The 10,353-nt window shown below is 35.5% G+C and overlaps 1 pseudogene; it reads left to right on the top strand.

Annotated features, from left to right (window-relative positions):
- The first annotated feature begins 569 nt into the window (after positions 1-569).
- Positions 570-3,838, top strand: LOC140506229 (cytosol aminopeptidase pseudogene; annotated as a pseudogene).
- Positions 3,839-10,353: the final 6,515 nt, after the last annotated feature.

Raw genomic sequence — 10,353 nt, forward strand, 5'->3', positions numbered from 1 at the left:
AATGACATGACTTTCAGTTGTCTTTGGTTTGAGTGAGGGAGGGCTGTGCAAAGTCACCAGCCTCACTTTGTCCTCCACAGCCATGTGGGTTCAGAGGACAGATATCCATGAGGACAACTGGAGATGGCCCAGGATGCAATGCAATGAGAGGCTATGTAAGGAGGATTAACCCCTCCGAAGCTGTCTGCCTGTCTGGCCAGATCAGGAGTGAACCTGTTAGAGGCTGGAGTCGGAGACCTCCAGTGCCTCCTGTGTGTTACCTGTGAAACAGAGACCCTGACCCTTTTAGGCTAAGGCCTTTTCAGGTTCTCATTTTGAATGAAGTAAGGCCCATTCAGTGAATATGCCTCTTTAAGAAGTGAGTCAAAGGATGGCCTGTTTAATTACAAACAATTAAACTGGGAGGAGAAGATCCTCAGGGTTGCTGGTGAAAAGAGAAACAGTTACTGTTGACATTCACTCTGAGCCTGGAGGGTCCACGGCAAATGTTGAAGAGGCGATGCTAAATGAATTGCTGGTGGAGCTGTGAAGTGGTCCAGATATTCTGAAGAGCATTTTGGGAACAATGCTCCCCCGCACCAAGTTACGCATACGTTTTGACCCACAGATACTGCTGCTAGACCTGTACTCCAAAGACATAACAGAGGAAAAAGACCAATATGGACCAAAAGTATTTATAGTAGTTCTTTTAGTAGTAGTTCAAAGTTGGAAATGAAGGAATGCTTGCATACATGAGGGATGGGTAAACATATTATGTTATATGAATATAATGAAATATTATTGTATCACAAGAAATGATGAAAGGATAATTCTAGAGTAAAAACTAGGAAAACCTGAATAGACTGATGCAGAGTGAGGTGATTAGAACTAGGAAAGTAATTTACATAGAAACAATATCCAACCTTGAAAAGTAAAAAAAAAAATAAAACTTAGGCTGCCTCCACCTCCCTGGCAGGGTGTGACAGACAGCCCCCCCCTCACTCCACTCTCCCTCCTGAGGGTGATTCGTCTCTCCTCCACCCCACCAGAGTGCTGCTCTCACGCCCTCTTCCAGCACTGAGGCAACTTGGTGTCTGGAGCCTGGGAGGGAAGCTCCTCTCGTACCATGCCTTTTCTGCACTGTCACCCCTCAGCCAAAGCAGAACCATGACCAAGGGCCATGCTTTAGGCATCTATGACAAAGAAAAGGATGATGATACCTTTCAGTTTGCAAGTGCAGGAGACAGACTGGTATCTAGAAAACTTAGAGAACTTTTGGCCCTATCTGGGCTTCCACTGAAGGCAGGCAAAAACATGTATATTTTACAGTCTTCATCAGGACTTCCCCAGTATTGTTGTAGCCGGCCTGGGTAAAAAGACATCTGGACTAGATGAACTGGGAAACTGGAATGAAGGCAAAGAAAACATCCCAGTTGCTGTTGCAGCTGCATGCAGGCAAATTCAGGACCTGGAAATTACTTCTGTGGAAGTGGATCCTTGTGGAGATGCTCAAGCGGCTGCCAAAAGAGCTGTTCTTGTTCTCTATGAATTTGATGAGCTAAAGCAAAAAAAGAAGACTACAGTTTCTGCCCAGCTCTGTGGGGGTGGTGATGATGAAGATTGGCAGAAAGGAAAGAAATTGTGCTAATGAGCAGGACCTAGCTCTACTCTTGATGGAAGCACCAGTCAACAAAATGACTCCAATCAAATTTTCAGAAATCATTTCACTCAAAAGTGTGAGTAACATCACAATGGTTCACATAAGGACCAAATCTTGGATTGAGGATCAATGAATGGGAGCCTTCCTAAGCATTGCAATAGGGTCCAATGAACCACCAGTTTTCTTAGAAATCCACTATGCAGGGAGTCCAAATGCAGATGACTCACCATTGGTGTTTGTTGGAAAAGAAATGACCTTTGATAGTGGTGGCAACAAGGATGGGTCTTAGGAGAGCTGATATGGGAAGGGAAGCAGCTATATGTTCAATCATCATCACAGCAACAACTCCGAAGTTGTCACTGAATTTTATTGCTTTGGGTCTACTTTGTGAAAATATGCCCATTGGGAAGACAAACAAATCAGGGGATGTTGTTAGGGCAAAGAATTGGGAAAATGATACAGGTTGATAATACAGATGTAGAGGGGAGGTTCATATTACCTGATGCTCTCTGTTATGCCCACCACACTTAATCCAAAGGTCAAAATAAATGTTGTGACATTAACAGGTGCCATGACATAGCTTTGTCCAAAACATATGTCTCATTCTTCATTTTAAGTTCATTACATTTCTGGTAGAGGATGGATGGCATGTTTCATTGTTGTTCCTCTTGACTCAGGTTTTATGATTGTGTTGATCAGGGTCTAAAGTCTAAGTTGTTTTTTTTTCTTTTTTCAGAAAGCAAACAAAGATGAGTTTATTGCTTAAGAACAGTGCATAGAACCTTTGCTCATGGTTTCTCACAGCAAATCTAAAATAATTAGCATTTACTTCAATTCAGTTACATAAATTGAAAGTCTATTGTGTTTTTTTAAAAAAACAATGAGCATTAATTTATAAACATCTTTAAAAAATCTGTAATCAGATCCTTTGTAAGATTTGCCTTTCATCACTGAATATTTGTGTAAAGTAAAATGGGTTAGTTAGCCTGATTAGCTTTGGAGATCATTTAAAAATAGAAAATATTTTCTTATTAATTTCCTTCTTGAAGTCTTAAACCTATGGAGTAAAATTAGGAATGTATGAAGGAAATATTCATTTAGATTGAAGTCTACTGAGTGTCTGTGCATAAAAGTGCTAGAGCACTTGAGGCTATTGGTTTATGTGGGGATTGCCCAAGACCCAATGGAAAGTCATCCCATTTATTATTAGCCCTTATAAGACTCCAGTATTACCAAATTCCTGCCATATGACCTTGTTAGGTGCTTGTGTATTTGTTTTTGCAGTTATCTTTGCTTGTAGTCATTTTTCAAACTCTTCTCTTACCCGGATCAAACCCTCTGCAGTGTCCAAGAATATCTGAGAACAGTGACTCTACTGAGAATGTACAGAGTATTCTGGTCTACTAGGAAAAATACACATTTGTTTGTCACCTACTACGTGCCAAGAAATGTACTAAATGATTTACAAATACTAATTCATTTGATCCTCAGAACAACCCTGGGAGGAAGGTACTATTATTTGCCCCTTTTACAGTTGAGGAAACTAAGGCAGAGGTTAAATGACTTGCAAGGAGTCATACAGGTATTAAGTGTGTGAAGTTAAATTTGAACACAAGTTTTCTTGGTTCTAGGCCTAGTACTCTGTCTACTGTGCCAGCTAACTGCCTCATGTAGTCCCTCTGATATTAGGAAGTATATTTATTATCTTTTTATTTTGGACAATGTTTCTTGCACAGGCAAGAAATAGAGTAGACATACATAGATCTAAACCCATAGCTGATTGGATGAAAAGCTTTGACCATCTTCATTTCCCATACAGGCTAGATTTTCCTTCTCTTTAAGTAGCTTGGCTGCCATCGGCTCTCAGAGGCTTACCATACTGAAGGCAGACTTAACGTGGACACCTGATAATTTTTAACCTTACCACAGCCAAGTAATAGTAATAATGATATGATTATTGAGTTTAAAATATCCACTAATGTCCTACCTATCCAATAGTAGCAATTATTGACACGCACGAGCAAGCCTGAACCTTATCTTTAGAAATTTCACTGATATTTCAATTGCTTAGAGTTCAATTTCATTTTAATTACTTTTTGTTTTGTGAAAATCATTGTTTTGTTCTTTGTGTCCATTATTCTTATGGTCTTCCTTGTTTTGTTCCTGTCAATTCATTTAAATCTTCCCACATTTTCTGAATTTTTCATATTTGCCATTCTTACTGCATAATAATAATCTATTTGTAGACCATAGATTTTTTTCTTAATTTTTTTTTTTTTTTTTTGCTATTCCCAGTCAATGGGTATCCATTTTGCTTCCAGTTATTTGCTATGGCATAGAGTGCTGATATGAATATCTGGGTATGTGTGGGATATTTTTTCTTCTGTTTATAACTTTTTGGGGTATGTACCTAGTAGTGAGACTGCTGGGTCAAAGGACATCTACACTGTAGTCACAATTCTTGAATAATTCTGCATTGAAATCCTGAAGATTGACTACTGAACATCTCCACTGAGAGTACATTAATGTGCCTATCTTCCCATAACCCTTTTCATCACTGAATTTTCCCTCATTGCGTAATTTACCAATTTGCATGGACTGAGGTAAACCCTCAGAGCTACTTTAATTTGCATTTATCCTGCCCTTAGTGTTCTGGAGCCTCACTTCATATAGTCATTTATAATTTGGAAATCTTACCTTGAGAACTTTGCATTTATTTCAATATTTTCTATTATCTCAAACTAGATTATTGACTAATTAATATCATGCTTTTATTTTTAATAAATAATCCTCTCTTATAGTAGAAAAAGCATACTTGCAGGAATTTTGTGCTCCGATATTCAGCTAGGAGAGATATCCTGTAGGCCACTGCTAACATAATTTATTGCACCATTTACTGTTCACCTGATGGCTGCTACCTGAATGGCAGGGAGAGTGTTTAAAGGGAATGAATGAATCTAATCTTACAGCCCTGAACCAATTAAGAAGCAGTAAATGTCACAGTAGTATAGCAGTTGCAGTGTAGAAAATATGCACGGTTGGGAAGTAACTGTCAATTTCAGGGTTTAAAATAAATAAATATGGTGAAAAATACAGTGGGAAAATCTGTCTCCTCAATGTCTCTGAAGATTGTAGAGTTACAACTAATTTGAATGTGTGTGTGCTTGTATGAGTGTGTATGTGTGTGTGTGTATGTGTGTGTACAGAATTGATATGCATGTTTAAAAGTCTGGACCAAAGGAAAATGCATCATTAAATAAAGAGTACTCTAGGCTACCTGGAGTTATTCTGACTAATTCAATTATGATTATTTCTAACAATCATTTAGTCTAGAATTCATTTGAATTATAAGATTAAGTTGTCAGAAATCAGTTTTCTGTACATTTATAAAATTACTGAGATCTCTATTTTTATCATGTTCAAGATGGGTGATATAGATTCCAAATGCAAATTTGTCTTACAATTTTCTCAACATCAGCACAAAGATTGAGCATAAGAATTCACTTTGAATGTTAAATGAGGTTTACAACGATTCTTTTAGAATGTGCTAAGGGAATTTTTCTTTGGTCTAGAACATTCTCATTTGAAAATTAAATTCTGAATTTTATTGTGTTTCAATTGTTTTCATAGTCATATACTCTGATATCTCAACTGGATCTATGATCTTATCAAGGCAGGTATTCCCTCCAGTGATGCAAATCATACCCCATCCATGCTTGTACATCCTATGAAATTCTTGCCCATGTTGTTCCCTAAATTTGCCACAGGTGGTCCGTCTAATGGGCTAAGGGGCTTTCAAGAGGATACCAATGGAGCCACATATCTATTTGTTATCACTTATTCTCACTGCATGATCAGGTCATAATCTTTTCCAGTCATGTATTTCTTTAATGAAATCACTTTCACTGATTCTCTTTTGTTAATTCCTAGGTTGTAAGGTGTTAGAGGCTATTCACATCTAGCACACATATCTTCATGGTCATTTGTATTATCCTCACAACAACATTGGGGAGTAGTTGCTATTACTATCCCCATTTTACAGTTTGGAAATTTAAAAGTGTAGAAGTTGACTAGTGGAGCACATTAAGTATACAACATTCAGAAACAAATGAAACTGATTAGAAGATTGTTCAATAAACCCAAAGATTTTAGCTGTAGAGTGAGAACTCACCATCTTGGTACCAAGGCCTACTCATCTGTAAACCGAGTTGATTGTACTTGATGGTAACTACATAAGAGTCAGGATTCAAACCCAGGTTTCTATATTTCCATTTACTCCAGTGTTCTTTTCATCACAAAGCAGCTTTTCCCCACTACAGCTAAGATGGTAGACCCAAACTAATTCAAAAAAGAAATTTAATGGGTGTAAAAGTAAAGAGCATATATAAATTTTTAAAAACTCAACTGCATATATATATATATGTTAGGCTAAGAATTTGATTTGGCGGCATTTCATATTAAAAATAACACTTAGAATTTTTATTTGACTGTAATTGCTATATAATTCAGTTGGGTCACATGACTGCTAAGACAGTTAATGTAATCTGAGACTACATTAATAGATATACAGTAACCAGACAAAGAGACTGTGCTGCTGTACTGATTGGATCATGTCTTCGATATTTTGTTCAGTTCTGAGTCCCATTTTCATAAAAACTTAACAAGTTTTGCAGATTTAAAGTAGGACTGCCAGGATGTTGAATGATTTGGGAGCCATGAACTCTGAGAAATAGTTGAAAGAGCTAGAGATAGTTATTCTGGAAGAGACAAGGATGAAGCAGGACATGACAATCATTTTCAAATATTTGAAAGTATTTTATGTGGAAAGGAGGTCTGACTTATTCTGTACAGCTTCCTAATAGCAGAATTACAGTAATGTGTGAAAGTTATAGGGAAATGGAATTCACTTGGTGCAAGGAAGAACTATAATTGGTAGTAAGATCCCTGTCATTTGAAGTATCTAGACAGAAAAGCTAGGTGACTGGAAATGAGTGAGGTGGAGAAGGAAGAATTTAAAGTTTATCCCAGCTTTGGTAATTCTAGGATTCTAGCACATTTTCCTTTAGATGTGACCACTGAAGCCTATAAATTTTCATTTTCACATTCCTTATATTTGCATATTTGAATCTTACTTCCAGATGATAACAAATACTTTACAGCTATTTCATAAGAGCCTTAGTCACTATTTTCATTTTGTTTACCAATCTAACTGGTCCTACTGTTATGTCCTTGGCACCTGACAAAGACAAACATACTCTGTTACCCATCCAAGTAGCCTTAAGCTAAACCAAACAGTATTTTTAATTAAATTGGTCTCCTTACCTCAGTGAACAGGTTACATAGGGATTTTGACCACTGACTCAAATCACCAGTGGCAGGATATACTGGGGCTCCCCACTGGTGTCCTTTTGTGCATGAATCACATGATTGTAGCTGAAGGGTTCACTGAGAGAACATTGTTCATTTCCCAAGAAGGAAATTTGCATGATGAACAGAAAACAGATTTTTTTGGTGGTTGTTATGCTTGTTGTTTCAGAAAGTCCTTAAATAAAAGATGATGTAGGCTCATTCATACAAGCTGGTTATTAAAACAAGGGTTCTAAGAAGTGATCATCACACTCCTCAGAGGAACAAATACATTTCCTCTTAACCACAGAGAAAATGCACAATAAACAAATTATACCGTTCCAGGAAGTGTGAACCCAGTGTGTAATTATTAGCATTACCATTTTAATGGTAACTTTGTTAGCCATTCTACTGAAGATTTGTCTATCTAGTGAAAATAACAAGCAGACTGTCTTATTAAGTGCTATTAAATATTATCTATTGCACCTGGGTGCTTTTATTCATTAAACAGGGCAAAAGTTTTCTAATTTTGTATCAGGAGAGAAAATGCAGGCCCAACAGATACCACTTTTAATATTTAAAGGAATTGTTTTATTTCTTAGTCCCCTCCAAAAATCCCACTGTGAAATGTTTACTAATTACTACTAATAATTAATAATTAACATATCACTGATTCTGATTTTTAAATTTCTTGAATTGCTTGTTCTACTTAAGTAGAAATACTCTTGATGTCTTACTTTTTAGTAGTATTTTACTTTTCCCTCAATAACATCTCTAAGCAATTTTAGCATTCTTTTTACAAGATTTTGAGTTCCAAATTTTTCTCCTTCCCTTTCTTCCCTCCTCTCTTCTGAAAAGGTGGACAATTTGATATAGGTTATACATGTTCCATTAGATAAAATGTATTTCTATTTTAGTCACAGTTTTGAAAGAATAAGCAGATTAAAAGAAAAGACACAAAAAAGAATATAGTAAGTGATAAAAATATGCTTTGATCTACATTCAGTCTATATGTTCTTCAACCGGATGTATGTTTAGCATTTTCCTTTGTTTGTATTTTGTACTTGTCTTGGGTCATTGCGTTAGTGAAAAGAGCTGAGTCATTTGTAGTTGAACATCACACAATGTTGATAATACTTTGCACAAATAGATTTATAAAGTATTGGAATTAATTGTTCTTAAAATGTTTGGTAAAATTCACTTGTGAACCCATCTGGCCCTGGGGATTTTTTTCTTACAGAATTACTAGCTTATTCAATATCTTTTTCTAAGATGGGGTTATTTAGGCATTCTATTTCATGGTCTCTTAATCTGGATAATTAATATTTTCATTAACATTCATTGATAGTGCTTAGTTTGTCAGATGTATTGGCATAAAATTGGGCAAAATATTTCATTATTGCTTTAATTTCTTCTTCATTGGTGATGATTTCACTCTTTTCTTTTTTTTGCTAGTGGATAGTTCAGCTTTTTTTTTTTCTTTTTTAATCAGATTAACCTATGTTTTATCTATTTTATTGAATTTTTCATAAATCCTGCTCCTAGTTTTATTTATTAGCCCAATAGTTACTGTTTTCCTTTCCCCCTTATTAATCTCACCTTTGATTTTCAGGATTTCCAATTTGTGCTCAATTGAGGATTTTTAATGTGTTCTTTTTTCTATTTTTTTTAGTTGCATGCCCAATTCATTGATCTTTTCTTTTTCTTTTTTGTTAATCTAAGAATTTAGAGAAATAAATTTCCCCCTAAGCATTGCTTTGGCTGCATCTCATAAATTTTGGTATGTTGTCTGATCCTTTTCATTCTTTGTAATGAAATTATTGATTGTTTCTATGATTTGTTCTTCAACACACTTATTACTTAAGATTAAATTATTTTGTTTCCAACTAATTTTTAATCTATTTTCCACTGTGCTTTCTTGAATGTAATTTTTATTGCTTTAGGATCTGAAAAGTGTACATTTAATACTTCTGTATTTGAACATTCACTTTTGATGTTTTTATGTCCTGATATATGGTTAATTTTTTGTATAGGTTACATATGCTGCTAAGAAAAAAGTATATTCCTTTCTGTTTCAATTCAGTTTTCTTCAAATATTTGTCTTATCTAACTTTTCCTAATATTAGATTTACCACCTTAATTCCTTTCTTATTTTTTTGTTGTTGGGTTGACTGAATTATGAGAGAGGGCAGTATTAGTATAGTTTTGCTGTCGGTTTCTTTCTTTAACTCACTTAACTTCTTTAAGAATGGATGCTATACCACTTACTGTGTATATTTTTAGTATTTACATTTCTCATTGTCTCTGGTACCTTTTAGTAGGATATAGTTTCCTTCCGTATCTCTTTTAATTAGGTCCGTTTTTGCTTTTACTTTGTCTGATATCAGAATTGCTGTTCCTGCTTTGTTTACTAATCAGGTGATGCATATTAGATTCTGCTCCAAACCCTTACCTTTATTCTGTGTGTGTCTCTCTGTTTCAAGTGTGTTGCTTGTAAACAGCATTCTGTAGGATTCTGGGTTTTGATCCACTCTGCTTTACGTTTCTGTTTTATGAGAGAATTATTCTCATTCATATTCACAGTTACGTACTGCTATAGATTTTCCTCCATCCTGTTTTTCCTCTCTCTCTTTTCACCCTTTCCCTCCTCACCAATGTTTTGCTTCTGTGTACCAGCTCCCACACTCTGCCCTCCTTTCTGTCAGCCCTCTTTCCTTTTGTTAATCTCCTCCCCTCCTACTATCTTAATTACTATGATAGATTTCCATATTCAACTGATTGTTTAATTTATTTCTTCTTTGAGCCAATAGTCATGAGAGTAAGATTCAAGCGATGCCCATCATCCACCCTCCCATCTTCCACTACACTGTAATAGGTCTTTTGTACCTCTTAATTTGAAATAATTTACTCCATTCTACCTCTTCCTTTCTTCTGCAGCTGGTGTGCTCCTCTCTCATCCATTAATTATTTTTTATGTCATATCCTCAAATTCACCTTATACCTGTACTCTCTGTCCATGTGTATTCCTTCTAGCTATACTATTAGTGATACAAATTTTAATAATTACATGTATCATCTTCCCATGTAGGAATGTAAACAGTTTAGTTCTATTGAATCTCTTATTTTTTTTATCCTTTTTACCTGTTTATGCTTCATTTGTGTCTTGATATTGGAGATCAGGTTTTTGACTTAATTTTTGTCTTCTTATGGAAGCTTGAAATCTTTCTATTTCATTGATATATTATGATTTATTTTGCTGGTTAAAGGGTTCTTCGTTATAGCCCTAGCTCCTTTGCTTTCTGAAATATCATGTTTCCTGACCTCTAATATTTTAATGTTGCAGTTGCTAATTCCTGCATAATCTTAAA

The sequence above is a fragment of the Notamacropus eugenii genome, chromosome 5 (genome assembly GCF_028372415.1).
Source record: "Notamacropus eugenii isolate mMacEug1 chromosome 5, mMacEug1.pri_v2, whole genome shotgun sequence".
Taxonomy (NCBI): Eukaryota; Metazoa; Chordata; class Mammalia; order Diprotodontia; family Macropodidae; genus Notamacropus; species Notamacropus eugenii.